At 36.3% G+C, this 20529-nt stretch overlaps 1 long non-coding RNA gene across 1 annotated transcript; it reads right to left on the reverse strand.

Annotated features, from left to right (window-relative positions):
• Positions 1-410: 410 nt before the first annotated feature.
• Positions 411-17978, reverse strand: LOC126807821 (uncharacterized). Its single transcript, XR_007674180.2, has 4 exons — positions 17847-17978; positions 2620-2703; positions 1265-1297; positions 411-697 (listed from the first exon to the last, which is right to left on the reverse strand). It is a non-coding gene; the product is annotated as an uncharacterized LOC126807821 (long non-coding RNA).
• Positions 17979-20529: the final 2551 nt, after the last annotated feature.

A 20529-nucleotide genomic window follows, 5' to 3' on the forward strand; every position in this document is an offset into this window, starting at 1 on the left:
AGATGAACAATTATATTGAATTTCAATGAATTTTGATAATTTGAACAGAAAAATCTATGATATTAAATGTTTCGTATACTAAACGTTAGCATGGGGCAGAACTTTATAAAAACCAGACAAATTCTAATGATTTTCTGATAATTACTTAATGAGTTGTTGTAACTCTTAATCAGATTTTAGTGTATTATAAATGTTCCAGTACCGAAAAAGTAAAAATATGCGACAACTCCTGTTGACGGCCCGGACGATTTAGCTGCTGTGGGCGTATGTTTCGTTGCCTGGCAACCTATCTTTAATTCTAGTTTGAGGGTGTTTAGGATAGTTTACGATGTAAGTAATAACTAATAGTTGAACAACAATCGGATAATGCATGGCAACTATCCCCCAAAAGCTTAACAAACGAACAATGGTATATCTCAAATAAAAGCTTTTATTTTTTGAATGAGGGAAACATATTATCATTTAGTAAGAGTGTGACAAAAGGGGTTAGTTAATATGGACAGCTTGAGGGTAGTAACTTAAACAGAAGCACAATATTTTCTGAAAGTTCTGAAACATATAATTAATGTTGATTTAAAGGTAAAGTTGGTTCATTTTTGTCGAGGATAAGACACACTCTTAGGAAGGTGTAAAGAAACATTCAAATCACTCGGAGTACCACTGCCTGAATTGCAAGAAGGCCGGCTACCACCAATATCTGAAATAGAGAAAAAGTTAATAATTAGGCCTAAAGTTAACTAATTAAAGTAAAAATTATAAAATTGTAATTAATGGATTTTTGTTTTGAAATAGGTTATTTACTAGTATTTCTGGTGGCTTTATTTCATAGCGGAGACTCTTTCTAAATCTGAGGGGCACCACCTGCTTTGCTGGGTCACAAGTTAAAAATATGTAATTAAATAATTAAGACCCTTTCACTGAACATTGTATATCTTGGACAAACAAAGATGATGGTGTCAAACAAATACAACGTAAACGTAAACCGACAATGTTGTATATGATTGTGTATAGACCTTGAAGTTTTTAACCCAGAGCCGATTTAACGTATATATATATATATTTAATGGGACTCTGAAGCCAATAAAATGAGGGTTTAATATGGACAGCTTGAAGGTAGTAACTTGAACAGAAGCATAATATTTTCTGAAAGTTCTGAAATATATAATTAATGTTGATTTAAAAGTAAAGTTCGCTCAACATTAATGTCGAGGATAAGACACAGTCTTCGGATCACTACCCTAACCCTGATAATCAAAACTCGAACCTGGTGGTTTTTCAGGGGAACCAGGAGGGTCAGCTGAAATTGAGAAAAAGATAATTAATAGCCACAAAAGTAACATATTAAAGTAAAAATTATAAAACTGTCGTTGTAATTAATGCTTTTTATTTTGTACTAGGTTACTTACTGGTATTTCTGGCGACTTTATTACTTAGCGGCGACTCTTTCTAAATAATTATTACAAAACCGTCAGAGAATATAGATACCTTCATAAAGAACGTATAACTATTTTAACTAAACAAAGTTGGGGGAGTCAAACAAACACATCGTAAACGATAATACACCGATAGTGCTGTATATAATGAACATTGTGCTAGAGTTTATAAAGGGTTTGAATTGACCATCAATAGTGTTTAATCCAGGGGCGATTTGACGTATATCTGAGCTATGACATACCTAACATAGTTAGCAAAGACCAAGAATTAAACGGTCTACCAGTAAAGCATGTCACGCATCAAAATGGACTGGTATTCCATACATTGGGAAGACAACCAATGCGGCGAATAAAACACATGAACGCATTTTTACCATGATGCTAGTGGATGACATGGCGCTGCATGGGTTGAAAGTAGTATAACTCCGAAGCTGGAATCGGTAGTCCAACGCCAACAGGGTTATGTTACTCCTCGGCCCGAGCTACCCCGTTACACCTTTTCAGCCTCAGGACAACTCTAGTGTAGCCGCCAGTAAATTAACAATTTACACAGCTCTGACATGTTTGCAAATCTGTTGATTATTTCGTTAAGAAATATCCTCAAAAGGATATATGTTTCCATGTTCAAAACAATTAAATCTGATTAATGCTTGTCGATTATGGTGAACATAAAATGCTTGTCGATTATGGTGAACATAGTATAGAGTGTACTTCAAGATTGCATTTTCCCATCACACACTAGCAGAATAAACTAAGAAAACCCCAAGAATTAGAACATGATCAAACTTTAGACATCGGCCGTGGCCCCGGTATAAAATTTTTACTTGAAGTCTGACTAATGAAATTACTGATGACCCACAGCGTTCGTGGAAATGGTTAGCGTATTGTCAATACTATGAGTATACTATACTAAAATCATTCAGTCGCCCATGTTGTAATTCCCGATTTCTTTTTTAAATTTCCACTGTAAAACAAGGTCGTACATAAAACGAGTATCTATTGTGTTTTGATTGAATATAAATGGGGCATGCTTTCACCTGTTGATGTCAATAGCAACTGAATAAAACATGAATAGGTGGTTAAATATTTCCCACATCAAGTAACATCCAGAGCACAAAATAAATAATGGAAAAATAATGGAATGTTGAAAGCTACGTAATTTTAAGTACTAAGCTTACAGACTTACTAAGTGGATTTGACGGTAGTGGATAACGATCTTTCGATTTTCTTTCTTCATCATCATTGCTGCTTGAAGTATTCCCCATTGTGTCTTGTAAAGTAAAAAATGGTAATATAGTACAGATTTATTAGCCTTTCCTTACATTGTGCGTTTTTGGCTTGCCTTGAGCATGGGGTGTGTGTGTGTGTGTGTGTGTGTATAAAACCCACGAAGTTCGGCAGGTGCCCTATATACTTACTATAGGAACGAAGCCACATTTGAGTTCGTGATAAAAAATTAGACGAGACGCATCTGGCGAGTAGTCAATGGTCAATGGATTCAATCGGCACAATCAAGCCAGAGATGTTTTCAGTGCAACACATTGTTTCTTCTATATTAATACAATGTACAAGGAAACCGGAGGACCCGGTTAAAACCCACGCGGTTGGGCCACGTAATAGCGGCGATTCGAAATCAAGGCATTTGACTCAATGATATACCTTGTGATCATTCGCTTGCGGAGAAAAACGGTGGACCAGGAGAAAACATTTGAGGTTGGGCAGACGACTCCAAACCTTGTCATGTAAAGGTGGGGAATCGAAACCATGTTACTTAACTCAATGATACACCTTATGATCTTCGGCCATCCAACCTCCTTACAGAATTCGCAGTAATATTAGATAGTAAATTATGTCACGTATGACAATATCTTTATAGGTTACAATGTGGTTTGTCGTGGATGTACTGAATAATACATATATATTCACGCTGGTATTGCTGAATGTTTCAAGGTCACAAGTATTTGTACATTAATAAATATAGTATATATGTTATTGTTGTTTATTACAGTTTATGACAACTGGTGAACATGTTTTCAGATTGTGGTACTAAAGTTTGATTATAAACATTTGATTTTATTGTTATTTGTAAGATGTATGATAGTTAATATTTGCCAAGGTTAAGTAATTCACATGTCTGGTCGCAGGTATGATTGCATTGAATGCATGTGAACTGCCTGTTTTGTTGTCGTGATTTGATTGGTTGTGAGTGAAACTGTAGTATACGTGGTGGGAGATATGGATTTATATTGTCACTCTAATAATGGATTTTGGGAGAATCACACATATTCATTGGTCATATCATTCATGAATCATTCGTAAATATATTTCAACTAAATGGGTGTTAGACTGTGTGTCTCGTTGGTTTTGACTGTGTGTCGTTATAATGGTAATCTGTGTGATTATGAGCAATAATTAGTACATTTACTTGTGACCTGATTGTGATTGTGATTCTGATAATGTTAATGTGCTACGGATAGTGTTACCTATATTGTTACTCTGGTCGTTATTGTTCCAGTTAGTTATTTTATGGCAATTAAAAGATATACACGAATAACTCATCAACCTTATCATCTTAATCATCTTCTTAAATGTGCCGTGGAGAAGAGAGTCAAATAGTTGGTGACTGCTGTGTGCGCGTGTACCACCAACTCATCGTCATCTCATCAACATATAAATGTGATTAGTGGTATTTTGAATCGGTGGAGACGGTGATATTATTAGAGAATAATTACATAAATATATATATATATATACATATTATAATTGTATTGATATATTGTAGTTATATAAAGATATTTAAATTTTACTGTGTTTTGTTAATGTGAACTATAAGTACATGACTGTCAATCCGCCCCAAAAAGAACCAAAGGTCCAATTTTGTGACAAATTATTAAACTGGATTTAATTTTGTTTTCAATAGAAAATACCTGCATTGTGGGATCAAGATGCCCGCCAAGTAAAGTCATGTTACAGACAAGCTCCAGAAAATTAATCTAAACTGTGTTTCAAAATGTGTAAGTTATTCATCAAATTTTCAAAAAAAACAAGAGGAATACTACTTGGAATTTATAGGATTTACTGTGAAATGTTTCTGTGGAATATTTGTTTAGTATTGTTAAGGATTTAGGATTTTGATACTCGCTCAACAGTGGTTCCCATCAGTGTGAATCTAATAGGACCAGTGAAACTGGGGATAACAATCTATTAATTGCTGTAATTTTATGAACCGATACGTTGCTGTTAATGTTTGAACAAATTGTCCTCATTCCTATCCCACATTACCTCCATTCTTCACCTTTCATCTCTTTTTGGTCGGAAGAAGAATACAAGCGACAGTAAAGAAAACCAGAAATATGAAATACCAGTAACTATGGATACTGATGATTATTTTTACATTGAAGATAAATGTTGCAGTAATACCAAACATTTATTAGATGAATATGCTTATCGTATCATGAAAAATATTGTATTTGCATACTATGATGACAGCCAATTCAAGATAAGGGAAAATGTGGACTACTTTATAAAGAATTATATAATGGTTGAAATTTATTAATAGATGTATATGACTCAACAAAGAGAATGCATATACAAGGCGGAGCATGTTCTGAGTGGTACTATGAATATTTCCGTTATTTAAGGAAGATTTTTGTGAAGATTTGTACATGCTATGTCAGAAACCAGACGGAATGAAGAAACGCGAAATGGTGAACAGACATGTGTAAAAGACATTAACTAAATCCAGTAGTGACCCCTCACTGCACGTGGCGAAAGAGAGAGAGAAATGGGGTATAACGTCCACTCGACACAAACTAGGTCATTTCGCGACGAACATATGTTTTTTTAAATTTATGTCAATAATTCTCTTGCGCGTAGGGGTCTTTAGCAGTGGGAGGAAACCGGAGGACCCGGAGAAAACCCACGAGGTTGGACAGGCGACCCTACTCCTTGTCACGTACAACCAGGGATTCGAAACCACGCCTGTTGACTCAATGACAGGCTTTATGATACAATGCGCACGTGCTAACAATTCGGCCATCCAACCCACATGTTATGGAGAAAATTAGAACCGAAATAGAAGAGTTGGTACAAGTGCACTTACATTTTTTGAAAAAAATATGTATGAAGAATTATTTCTGCCCTTGCATCACCAGTCAAAAAGGGGGCATATTCTGGCGCATTCCTCCCTGGTTGCCTGACTGTAGCTGTGGAAATTTAAACCCCTCTTGTTAAACTCTATTGAACAAATGACAGGGTTAGGGTGACTAGAGATCAAGCACCAAACAAAATTTTCAATGTGAATGTAAATCAAGCTGCATTACACTTTTACAGATAGATCAGTAATAGATGTACTTGTTACAAGTGAAAACTTTCTTGTATGGATTTGTGTATATTGTTCGAATATAAACGTGACAGCCAAACATATGCTGACAGTGACACTGATTTTAATAGTGATGATGATATTGATGAAATTATGTGAGTAGGCCTACACCTGTATACATGTTTTTTTGTAAGCGGTTTTTAAATATGTTTTACTTAATGTACTGTACATGTCAATAAATTTTCATATTATATTTTGTCACTTTATGCTTACTATATGTTTTTTTTATTCTAATTCATTTCCGACGGTTTCCCCTTGTCAGTGGTGAAGGCGGAGGGACTGAAACAGCACAAGGACAGCAGTCTAGTCGAGGTCCCGTGTATACATTGCTGTGCACGTAAAAATATCCCTTGGCAGTTGTAATTCGATATAAACGTAGGTCACAGTGCTGTGCCCAGGCAAAATTTGCCTTATAGCACACTGTATGGCGTATATGCCCATCTTCATTAGACTATTTCATTTCTTATTCATTTTACTTAGGTAACTGTTTGTTTTTCTCTTATACCGGTATGTACTTTTATTTACTGGTTGGTATATATCTTTCAATTTTGTACAGTGTATATGGGCACAAGACCTGATCTCTGTGTAAATACATGTATTCTGTGAATATAAGAACCTGAACAGCACATTAGAAACCGTTCTCCAGTATTAATACACTTTATAAATGATGATGTTATTATTATTATTATATACATTTTTTATTAATACTAGTGGTGTATGGTACTGAGTACGAGGAAATTTATATAATTGCATTTGTTTATGTTTTTTTAATTTCTTTCTTTAAAATAAATTTAATCTTATACTCTCTTATAGGGGGTTGGGTAGCCGAATGGGTAGCATATGTACGCTGTATCATAAAGTCTGTCATTGAGTCCACTGGCGTGGTTTAGATTCCACGGTTGTACTTGACTTGGAGAAGGGTCGCCTGTCCAACTCCCACTGCTAAAGACCACTACACGCAAGCGAATTATTGGAATCAAATTGAACCAAAATTACCTAGTTTGTGTCGTGTGGAAGTTAAACCCCATTTCTCTCTATATATACTCTTATAATAAGTCTATTGTTTTCTTTTTTAAAAAAATAGTAAAATTGATGAAGGTGAATTATTATTAATTGTATCGATCAGATCACATGGTATTATTATTTTTGTTTTTTCTTAACATTATATATAATTATAAGACCGAACCAGTATTTCAAGCATGCCAAAAATTGTTTTCATCTGTATTAAGTATATATTTCTCTTGGATATTGTTTCGCTGAAATAGTTTTGAAGAAATACTTGTTTCCAGACAATAAAAGATTCATTCAATCATTGGTGCTATTTCCCAATTATTGGCCATATTCATGCCACAGATCAGGGGTAAGTCGTCTTTACCGTGTCAATGCAACATTTAACAGGTGGTATTATCCAGTAATCCCGGCATATTTGCAGAGAAACTCTCTCTAACAAATGTAAACAATCCAACGTGTTCCGTCTCATTAAAGATATCCCCTGGTCTATTTATGGCTATTGACCCTTGATCTATGACGATCTTTGCATTTATGGTTTCTGATTGGCTTAGAATTTGATTTTTTCACCCGATTATGGCTACACTTGACAAATATAGTTCGAGGCGTAATTCGAGTGCAAGACGTATTTTTCAATGCATCGGAACAGGAATGTATGCGACGGTGACGGCCTACTGGTTAAATTATGTAACAAAGCGTCAGATGTTCACCCGGAATTTGCTGTGACGAGATGAAACGATTTTCGGGGCTAAATCACAGCCTATGAACAAGTGTGATTTTCCACCAGGATAATGCGCCAGTGTACAAATCAGCTGTTGCCATGTCAGCAATCCATGACTGTGGTTTTCAACTTCTTCAGCATCCATCCTACTCTCCTGATTTAGCTTCCTCAGACGTCTGTTTCCTGCTCTGAAGAAATGTCTTTCCGGTAGGCATTTCCCGTCTAACGATGACGTCATTGCCGCTGTGGATGATTTTCTACACACCCAAGACAAAGACTTCTACAGACCTGGAATAAAGGCTCTGCAACACCGATGGCAGAAGTGTATTACATTGAAGGGGGACTATGTTGAAAAGTAAATGCATTTGATTTGAATTTCTTGTTTCTTTCTGTGTTAGACTCACTACTTATCAGCCACCCCTCGTATACCAACGTGCCGGAAAGGTTTTGTTGTTTAGGTTGATTCAATGTCAGGCGAAAAGGGAGTGGAATATCATTTCATAAGTAAGTATGATAAATTAAAAGTGAAATAGTGATCTAATCATGATAATAGTTTAAAATAATTTAATAAACACGGCGAGAAGACGTCGAACATTCGAAGTTTGAAGCCGGAAATCCATTCACTTATTTGTTAGTACCGATACTTTTATTTTGTAATAATTCCAATGTCCGTGTGTTTAGCGAACTTCAAAATTAATGTATAATTAATTATTATGGAAATTGCGTATATTATACCTGCTTCCGTCTGATATTGTACGCAAGATATCGCTACTCCAACAAGCCAACAGTGAGGCTGATGTCCCCCGCCGAAATAGGAAAATAATTAGAGGACACATATAAATTTATCACAAATTATCTTTTACAAAGTATTGAACAATCAAACAGTATATCTTTACTTATAGTCTAACAATCAAAGTAGGAGAGTTATTGTTTTCCAAAGTCTCGACCAATCAAATTGCGTATCGCTCTGCTTACCCTGAGCAGAAAATGCTCATTATCAAACTTAGTCAAGGTATTACTGTAATGAAACTATACACCAAGTTTCATCAATCTCACTTAATTAGAACTAAAGTTATCGTGTCCCAAAGCATCAACCAATCAAATTGCTTATCTCTGCTTACCCTAAGCGGAAAATGCTCATCTTCGAACTCCATCAAGGCATTGACCTAATCAACACATACACCAAGTTTGAACATTCTAGCTCAATTAGGAAGAGAGTTATCGTGCCCCAAAGTATCAACCAATCAAATTGCTTACCTCTGCTTACCCTAAGCGGAAAATGCTCATCTTCGAACTCCATCAAGGCATTGACCTAATAAACACATACACCAAGTTTGAACATTCTAGCTCAATTAAAAGTTATCGTGTCCCAAAGCATCAACCAATCAAATTGCTTATCTCTGCTTACCCTAAGCGGAAAATGCTCATCTTCGAACTCCATCAAGGCATTGACCTAATCAACACATACACCAAGTTTGAACATTCTAGCCCAATTAGGAAGAGAGTTATCGTGTCCCAAAGCATCAACCAATCAAATTGCTTATCTCTGCTTACCCTAAGCGGAAAATGCTCATCTTCGAACTCCATCAAGGCATTGACCTAATAAACACATACACCAAGTTTGAACATTCTAGCTCAATTAGGAAGAGAGTTATTGTGTCCCAAAAAGTGTGACGGACAGACAGACGGACAGACAGACAGACAGACGAACCCATTTTAATAGTCCCCTGCTTTCTTCGAAAGGCGGGGGACAACAAACAACAAAAATAGAACCGTAAAAGAAATATCATATATATCATATTTTATTTACGCTATTTGAGTACGAGGGACGGCCATTTTGTCTGTCAGTTTTGGGACGATTTTCACGAAATTCAAACTCAATCATTCGTAGGGTGTAATGGTGATATACTACAACGGTTTTTTTAAATCGGATAAAAATTATGACCTCTATGGGGTCCACAAGCTAAAATGCGATTTTTCGTACAATCAGGCGCCAGAATTCGGGAAGTTACGAATATCGACATGAACCGAGATCTTTGGGTTATAAACTTACATTTCAAGTTTCATCAAAATAGGATTAAAATTGTGGCCTCTATATGGTCGAAAAGCTAAAAACGTAATTTTTCGTACGGGGCCATAATCCATGAAGTTTCGATCCGATACATGCCAATATCGAGAGCAACCGAGATCTTTTGAAGATAAACCTAATTTTCAAGTTTCGTCAAAATCGGATAAGAATTGTGACCTGTAGTGTCCACAAACAAATTGTGGATGGACGGGTGCGACAATATACGTCCACATGAAAATGTGGGCGTATAAAAATATAACAATGCTACTATATACTTACTCAATTTTCGACATAGCAACAATTGAAAATCAAGCTATGAAATATTCATATGATATACTCAGCCAAATTAAAAACTTGACACTCGGGATTTTTGGGACTAGATTTTTAATATTTGGTTTAAGGCATCTATTTTAGTGTTATGTTGTGCACAGACGACCTTGACATCAATTGTTTTCTGTTTTTTTAATTTGGCTGAGTATATTTACCACGATTGTTTTAGAATAATAATACCTAGCAACAATATAAATAGTCATAAAGTATTCATAGCGTGTTTAGTTTTCGTATGCCACATGAAATCAATATCATCTTGCATTTAAAAAAAAACCAGAAAACAATTTCTTTTGCAGCTGTAAAATCACCTTGCCGAAGATAGTAAAACGTATTTGAATTTTAACACTAAAGTTTAATCATTCTGAATGTTGTGAAACTTATTGAAATTTTATAATACCTGAGTATAAAATAAATTATTATTATTATATAGTATAACGGATGTTATGCTGGTTAAATGTGCATTATTAAAGTGCTAAATTTACCTATTGCAGATCTTTCAATTGGCTTGAAATGTTATATATAAATCTTTCATAAATGAAAATATAATCCAGAAACAGACCAAAGTCTATTAGATCATTAGTTAGTTGGAGGGGGGGGGGATTCCCCACTTATACGTGGCAAGGCCTGTCCTACCTCGTTGGGTTCCTCCATATGTTAGTGTGTATCGAATGGACGTTAAATCCAATTTCTCGATCCCTCTCTCTTTTTTATTAGTTAGTCAACATTTAGTTATTAACGTGAGATTCCCCGTGCATTTCAGCACACATGGAAATATAAAAATTCGATCGAGGGTGACAACTTTGTCACTCGGCACCGGTACACCACCATTAAAATGGTCCTGATAAAGTTGCGTTAGTTTATACTAGCCGACAGGAAGCCACATGATATATTCAAACTCTGAATGGTCATGTTAAGGTGTGATAGACCACTATATTCTTAACGGCTCCAATTCGCTTTGTTCTACTGGATTAGGGATTCCTACCCTACTCTGTGTAAATTGTCTCCTACTGATCAGCAGTGAATATTCGCTAGGCCGTTACAATCACTTTTAAGGATGATATCGAGGCGGCTTATTGAATCCCAAATGTTAACATTTTTTCTACGACAAATTAAATTTTAAAACATTTTTTTTAAGTATTAGAAACATAAATAATGACGTTTGAAGTATATGTCGGTAAAAATTATTTCCTATTTTAGTGTCAATACGTTCACATGGTACGTACATTTGGTTGTATCAGAAAACAATTTACTTTTTTGAAAAGTGAAATAAAAATACTTTCAAGTAGTAAATGAAAACAACACCAGGAATATCGTATTAAAACCCATATTTTGACACTCCCCTCATTTAATAGTATTTGGCGTCATCCAACTTTAATACCCTTTTCAAGGTACATTTATATAAATACATACCTTGAACAAAGTTCAAAGCTGCACGGCACAAAATTTTATTAAGTGAGGGGATGAGGTAATTAAAAGCCAAATGCGGATCTTAATAAGGAAGTCGTGATATATGTTAATATACTGCTGAAAAGTGTGTTTATTGCTTGCTACAAAAATGTAGTACCTTGTACATTATTATTTACAGACCCTGAAAAAGATCAATTTTGAATGTCACTGGCCTGTATTAAATGAGGGAGGAGGGGACATTTTACGTCAAAATAGGAGCCATAACACAAAATACAGTATATTGGGTTGCATACAATTATAATTCCAGTTATTGTGTAATCCATTACCAGAAAATGTTTTTCTATCGCTCTTTGAATATACAGTATTAGTTATGCCCTGGCCCCTGACATATTCATAATTTAGAAAAGTTAAAATCCTCTTTCGTTTCAGCAAAGAAATATGACGCTATCAAACAATAACCTAATCAAAATTACTAAAAATAGACTACTTTCAATTTAATTTATTTGTTGATGGCTCGGATTAGCCGATACAGTTATATAGAAACAGAATCAATCATACCACGCAGGTGATTTCAATACATAGTCACGGTCATCGAGTGATTTTCTTGTTGCTAGGTGCCCCATACAGCCAAATTGAACCTCTAATTAATTTGGTCTTACCTGGTGAGGTTTTGACTTTCCAAACACGAATTTCTGAATGGTGACGAAACAGACTCGGGCGCACGTACGAGCCTTCATCGGAGCAAATATTCACTTTATATACCCGTGCACGTGGTTATCACATCATCAAATGGTAAATAAAGACGTTAAAAATATTCTAATCACGCGTTTGTCTTGTGATATTATTGGATCGCGAACTGCGTTAAAAATTCTAAAATTTATTGTCGTTTTTATTTTTCAATTCACTATTTGTCTACAGTGTTGTCGTTTAGTTTCGGCGATTTCATATCTCTCGAACACTCGTTTTAGGCAAGATAAGAATAAAACCGTATTTTTCTTTTAACTTTTAATTTTGCAAGGTTCCTAAAATCTTTGTTGGATTGTCTAAGACGAGTGTTGCTAAGTTTGAAAATTAACAACTTGTTTCGTATTTTAAATTTGCTAACAAAACGAAGGGTAGTCTCGGCTGACTAGATTTACTGTTCGAGACTATCGACTTGAAGTGTTAATTTTTTAAGGAATGGACCCTCACTCATTTTAATTTGTTGTCAATCGATTCGATTTGCCGGAATGACGTCCAACGACGAATTACTATACAGCAGTGGTTTGGGCGATCACAATGATCTCGGTACAATAACTAAACTTCAGTTTGCAAGAATTACAAATAGGCTAGTACTAGGCATTAATAAATTTCCGACCAATACGGAGCACCAGTCTGTAATTACTGCGTGACGTGCCCTGGTTACCACAATACACACATCTTGTCAAAACTACAAAGCGTGATAGCTTGGCTCAGAATGAAGTAATTTGAATGAAATTTTCAATATTTTCATTTTACATTATCTATTTTGGAGCTATTATTTCAAGAATGGCCATCCCTTTATCGAAATCTTACATAATGTATCTTTAATTATGTATCTTCTAGTCTGTATTCACTTATTCAAACCCAACTTCAAAATGTCGATGTACATCTCAAATCTGTTCATAACGTGACCAGCTATGGCAGATGTAATCATTCAGATTGATTGAAATAGACTGTCATTATTTACTTAATACTCCAATTGTTCCTTGAAACTTTTCTTGAATCAAATTTAAAATTACAAAGGTATGTTCACACATAAATACCAATATAAATAGACATATTTGTCTATGGATACGGTATACAGAACGTATCAATACATTGGTCTAATATATCTACAAAAGCTGAAATAAATTTAAATGTATATATACTCTTCAAAAAAGGAGGGGATATTCAGAAACAATACAAAACTGCGGAATACACTGGTGTTTTTATTAGAGGTAACCAGTGTATGTTAATAACAGGCCAATTGCCTATACATGAACATAAACAGTTCCTATGGGCGGTTTTTCTGACGGCCTCATTTCACTCGCAAAGAGATACACCGTCAAAAGTGGAAATTGACGTTTTTGATTTTTGTCTTAATAATGAGTAATTGCTCCACCAATCCTCAGACATTCAGCAATTCGTCGTGGACAATCTGTCCCACTCCTCTTGCAGTGTCACGGTCAATTCTAAACAGTAAATCTTATGCAAGAAGCGATAGGAAAGCAAACATGGATAGATAAACCAGCACGCGGCAGTTTTCATCAACCCTTCCTTGAAGTGTCAAATTTGATAATGACCCCCCCCCCCCCCACACACACACACGTATGGCGCTATTGCGGGTCGCATGTGCAGCTCAGTGGTTCTGTTTGGGCGATAAGTTCTTCATCTGTGAACATACTCTCAAAGCATGTCAAATGTCCATGACTATTTATCATATCGCAACCTGCATAGGTATTTGCATTTCAATATCCCCTACTTTTTTGGAAGAGTATATTTAAACCAAATAATGCTTGACCATTAAGCACATGGGAATGGCCGATCCAAAACTGAGCTACGGAGCCCGGAGATTCAATTGAATCCTGGAATAGATTTCGTCAGATAAAAGAAATCAAAAATTTAGATAAACCATGGATTGTAACCCCGTTTACACTAACAAGCCAAAACAAATATGTCAGTCACAAAATCAGTCTCTTCTAACGGGCATTCAAATGGATATATCTTGTGAAATATAGTACGCTGGTACAGATTCTTGATAGTTTATGATAAAAGATCATCTAGGGTTGTTGTATAGATAGATATAGTACGAAAACTGTAAATAGTTTTCTAGATTTTTTTCAGTTCGTGGAACACTATTATTGTATGCATGCTCGATTCCCATTTATTGTATGGTGACTAATTGTATGCCAGGTTGATTTCGGTTCACCACTATCGTTATTTCCCTTGCGCTAAGAAGCTGCTAGTGAGAGCTCTGACACATTTTGTGTATCTTTACAGGTTATGTGAAATTTGGCATGGATTTACATAAGATACCTGGGAATACCATGGATTGATTTATTACCAGAAATTTTCATCAACTTTGGAGAAATATGCATTTGAAATACTGACAGTAGGGATACAGTGATCATTGTTCATCCAGTTTAGTGGGTGAAACTTATGTTGGCTTATACTAGTGAGGAGTTTCTCAGCTTAAACAACACAGATCTTAAACTTAAACCTGGAGTATTTAACATTATTAAATTTCTGAACATTAACTCTGTTAAACCAACCAAAAGAAGTAGGCCAGGTGGAAAAAAGTTCACAGCCTACCTCAATACCCTGAATACTGTTCAAGAAACACCAATAAATCTGGGTTAAAATCTGTCAATAATGATAAGTTAAACTTTGTTAAACTCAAGATCTGTCAGAAACAAATCAATTGAACTGAATCAGTATATCTTGAATGAATCCATAGACATACTGTTAATATCTGAAACATGGTTAAAAAACAATGACACAATAGTTATTAATGAAATCCCCCCAGACTATGACATCCTGTTTGAAAATCGCCAAACCTCTAGAGGTGGTGGATTAGCAATATTATCTTCATACAGTCATTATCTCTGAAACAGTGTAATAGCTGTGAAATCAAATCTTTCAAGAGTTTCGAACATATTGGTTCAACTTGCAGCAAAATAATGTTTCTGTTCGAATATTTGCCTTATACAGACCTCCCCCTTCTGCTAAAAACAAACTGAATTTCCAAAATTTTGAGGATTAATTCCTTGAATTGATCTGTGATCTTAATGCAACTTTCAGTCAACCCCTATTCTTTGGAGATTTTAATATCCATGTTGACAATGTTCTCGACAATAATTCCCAGAAATTTACACAAATATTGGATAGTTTTGGATTAAAACAACTTGTTGCCAAACCTACACATTGTAGCGGCCACACATTAGATCTAGTTATCTGCAAATCAACCTCAAAACTGATAACAAATGTGCATGTTTGTAACCACGACGAATTATGAGATCACTTCAGTGTGTTTGTGGATCTAAACCTGTCAAAACCAGCCCCTACTAAAACTGACTTAGAATATAGGAAGTGCCGGGATATCAACGTAGGTAAATTCATAGAGGACATCAATATTGAAACTGTATTACAAAAGATATCTGAATTAGACTCTGTTGATGATAAGTGGTCAGTTTTTAATCAAGCCCTTGGTGGAACCATAGACAGACATGCTCCCCTTAAGAAGCGCACTGTTACCATTTGGGTGTTATGTTTAACACTACCATGGATATGTCCAAACAAGTTTCAGCGGTATCAAACGCATGTAACTTCCAGCTGTTCAACATTGGTCGTGTACGAAAATACTTAAATACTGATTCAACTCTTTAATCACATCTAGCATGGACTATTGTAAATCATTACTTTACGGACTTCCAGCTTCTCGTCTTTGTTCACTACAAAAGATACAAAACACTGCTGCACGTCTGATCACTAGAACAAGACAACGCGACCACATTACACCTGTGCTCCCCATAAACAGACGTATTCAATATAACATAATCCTCCTCACTTACAAGTGCATCCATGGTTTAGCTCCTAACTACCTGAGTGATCTTATACACTTCAGAAGTGGAGAAAGAACAACTCGAACAACATCAAAACACGACCTTGTTGTTCCAAAAACTTTGAAAGTGTCATGTGGTGATAGGGCATTTTCAGTGGCAGCGCCCATCCAATGGAATAAACTCCCAGCAACATTAAAGGAAGCCAGAACATTAGAGTCCTTTAAATTATCCCCGAAGACTCGCCTATTGAACTGTGAATACCAAATGTGACAGTGCAGCTCAGCGCCATCGAGTAGAACAGTTCTAGATGAGAGGCGCTATACAAATTCATTATTATCATTATTATAATGTTCTGGCAAGATGAATTTGGAGAAATTTCTTTTGACAAAGCGAATGTTTTGCATGGTTGGTATTTGTAGATTTGTATTTGGATATTTGTTGCTCGAGATTTGTTTTTCGTTGTATGTTTCTGATGAAATGCAAATCTAATTTTTGGGATTTTCTAAAATAAATTTTATCTTTATATTAAAATTAAATTAAATTTAACAAAAATACAATTTACAAAAATATGATATGAAAACATATTTAAGATACAAATGCGTTAATTTCAGTATACAGATGTCGAAATACCACATCAAATGAATAAATAAGAATTAAGGACTATATGGATTAAGAACACTGAATAAGAGCTGTTTGATCCTCACAGAGTTGTCAAGCATTACACTATGAACCATTATGACATTCACCCGGGTCAACCTCTCTTCTAGAAAATGAAGAGGAATAAAGAGAGAGAGAGAGATTCATTGCTTGCGTGAGACAAAACCCCAGATTGATCTGCGGGTATGAATGATACGGATGAAAAGGAAAGAATCAAGTATTCCAGTGATCGAAGCAAGGATGAGTAAGGCAAATATTTGAACACCAGTTAACTTTTAGAAACACTTGCTTTCACCTCACGATGGTCCGATTTGTGGCTGTGAAGAATTTGTGTTCTTATAAAAATACAAGAAACAGAATGTCTCCGACCTAGTTGTTCCACAGGCGCCTATAAGGTGGAAAATATTTAAAAATTAACATCAAGCTATGACTAACTATATGTTTTAAGTCTGTTACGTACATGTTCGTAATCGAGATTATCAAATAACTGGTCTGATTCCTATTTCTAACTCAGGAGCAAATAACTCGCCTGAAACCGATTCTCTTTCAGTAGATATAATACCAAGGTGAGAAACGGATCAAAGTTCACTACTCTAGATTCCGTCAACCAGTGGCAATACTCAATAATGTTCGCTAGGTAGACAGTCGAGTCTACGATGACGTTTAGGTGGGCTAATTTTATATATGTAACTTATATTTTTATCTTAACTATTTATATGTATTTCTTTTTTTTTTGGGGGGGGGGGGTCGTTGGGTGGCCAAATTGTTTAACGCGTGGGCTTTAGATCACAAGGTCTATCACTGAGTCAAGTGACGTGGTTTTAATTCCCTGCTTGTACGAAACACATGGGTATTCTCCTGTTTCTTCTTACACGTAAAGATCCACAGCAAGCGACTTCTTGAAATAAAATTGAACCATATGACCTAGTTTGCAATGAGTAGACCTTAAGATCACCATGTTTGACGCCATGTTTCCCGGCTGGAGCTGACGTGTTATTTCATTCATTCTCTGATACGAACGAAAACACTCCTTACAAACCTTGTTTAACCAAATGAAACTAATCTTATAATATACATTAGATTTATTGCTTTGCTGTTGATCGATATGACTTTCCACGTATATTACAAATCTTTACTGCTATCTCCGACCAGGTTTGGAATGACCGTACAGTGAAATGTTTATTACCATCATGGTAAATATTTTCAAATAGTATATAATTTCAGAGTTTAAAGAACGATTATTAAGAAATATTAGAAAGTAGAAAACTAGATGTCTTACCAATGTGTTCTTGTGCAAGATCCAATGGCGGTGTGTCTGGTATGTATTTATATTTCAAGTCAGGATAAGTTGAGTAGCTATGCAATAAACTGCATCGAATACGCATATAATACGCATGCGTTGCTGTTAGACTTGCAACCATGGTATCAATCGATAACCGATACTAAAAGGTATATATAGCCCGTGGGCCAAGTTTTTTTAGAGCAGTTTTTTTGGGCGTAGATGTCGATTCTGGCTGGTGATCAGGTGTGTAGGGTCCGAGGGGCGGGGGTGTAGGCAGAAGGACCGGTACCTGAAATGGCTTGAAATGTGATATCAATGATGATCATCTTATTATAGATTAGAACACCATTGCTTTCTAGCAGTGTAAATATCAAAAGAAGTGTACAGGCTGCATTTTGGACAACTGTATAGTCTTGCCGGTTAGGGTCATCTTATAAATCCGTAAAGCATACAATTTATAGCACTGTACATCTATAAGTAAATGAATATGGGATCAAAAACATCGTTTACAGCCTTTCCTAAAACATGATTTTATTGAATCCTTTCTTATCAAGAGATTCATTTAAATTACCAAATGTCGTAACTTCTTTTGAATTGAAATAAGCCTTAAAATGTTTAGTAATAAATTAATTATCGACAAACAATTAGCCAAACTGGGAGTTCCTTTTGTTTGATTTTATTTGGTTACAAAAAGATTTTCATACCAATTTTCGCCATTGAAATTTACTCCTTTATTACATGCAAGAAAATAATGTTTCACTAATGATCACAATTCCTGTAAGACTTTTAAGAGTCTCCTACCTGTTCATTTCGCATAAATCTTACAAGGGGGGGGGGGGGGTGATTTATACTATTCAAAAAAAGTAGGGGATATTTGATTTTGGGGGCATAATACTAAAATATGCAAATGACTACGAAAAAAGTCACTATAGAACCTAACAGAAGAAACATTTCCAGTTACATGTGACGCCCAAACCCACCAATAGCTACCGCATGGAATGCAGGTGATGCTTGGGATCATCATGGGGGTCCAACCCAAGATTTGCACGACTCTGACTTTGAATGTTACAGTCATTGTGGCATTGAATTCCAGGGTGGAAACATCAGTTTAATTGTTTTAGTGACCAGAAAACAAATTTTGATATGCGTCGGCTTACCCAAAATGAAAGGTTACGTGCCCTTGGCATGCTACAGATCGGCACAACACAGGCGGTTGTGGCGCGGACGATGAATGTTTCTCAGTCTGTCATAAGCAGGCTATGGTCCAGATACCGTGATACACAATCTGTACAGGACAGACCACGCTCAGGTCGACCAAGGGCGACAACTCAAGCCCAGGATCGATTTATCCGTACCTTGGCCTTGAGAAATCGTGTCATCACAGCAAATCAGATCAGCGCTCGTCTTCAAACAGACACTGGTGTGAGAGTGAGTGGCCAGACGATTCGGAATCGACTGCATAGGGGTCACCTTCGCGCACGACGTCCTCGCGTGATCCCTTGTTTGAGAGATCATCACATTCAGGCAAGACGTCGTTGGTGTAGGGATCGTCAACACTGGGATAATCGACGCTGGAGCAATGTGATGTTTTCAGATGAGTCAACATTCACTGTTGATTTTTTGGACAGACGTAGAAGGGTGTGGCGTCGTCGAAACGAGCGCTTCCAAGACGTTAACGTCATCAGACATGATCGATTTGGGGGTGGTTCTGTTATGGTGTGGGGAGGCATCACTGTTGCTGGAAGAACGGCTTTACATGTTGTTGCAGGGCGTGTTACAGGCCAGTACTACCGGGACAACATCTTGGCAGTCCATGTTGTGCCGTTCGCACGACGTCATGGCCGCCGTTTCATCTTCCAGGATGACAACGCAAGATGTCACAGGGCCAGGATCGTTACAGGTTACCTCCAACAACAGAACATCACCACATTACCTTGGCCAGCACTGAGTCCCGACCTCTCCCCCATCGAGCATGTCTGGGACATGCTTGGACAGAGGTTACGTCAACGTCAACAACGTCCTGCCAATGTCCAAGAACTTGCTGCTGCGTTGCAACAGGAATGGGACAATCTGGACCAAAATGACCTTAGACGTCTCATTAGGAGTATGCCACGTCGGATCAATGCTTGTTTGGCAAACAGAGGAGGATTTACCCGTTACTGACTTGGTTGTGATGCTGTGGTAACTTTGCTGTTTGACCCCGGGTATCATTTTACCCTTATAATGGTCAGTCTGTGCCTTACTTAGTCTAACGATCATTTGGAATAAATCGATGAATGTGAACTTCATTTCATTTTGTCATTTGTTTCTTCGTCAGTTTCATTAGGTGACTTTAATAACACTTAAAAATCAAATATCCCCTACTTTTTTTGAATAGTATAGTTAGCTCACCAAGAGTAGGGTGACCCACCATAAATAAATATCTCCATATATCTCCATATATCTCGACAATTACGCCACAATATTTATATATATGCCAAGCCTCAAATCAGTTTCACACAATTATAGTCACTAAATAAACGATCATGTTGTACTTAATAAGCTATGACCATTAATCATCTATAAATAATAGACTGAAAACTGGTTCCAGGTGTCGTCCATAACATCCAGACACTTTTGAGTAAAAGATCGCTTACGTGCCCTTGTTTTGAAATTAGTCTCGCTTAACCAGTCTATCGAC

The sequence above is a fragment of the Patella vulgata genome, chromosome 9 (genome assembly GCF_932274485.2).
Source record: "Patella vulgata chromosome 9, xgPatVulg1.2, whole genome shotgun sequence".
NCBI classification, from domain to species: domain Eukaryota; kingdom Metazoa; phylum Mollusca; class Gastropoda; family Patellidae; genus Patella; species Patella vulgata.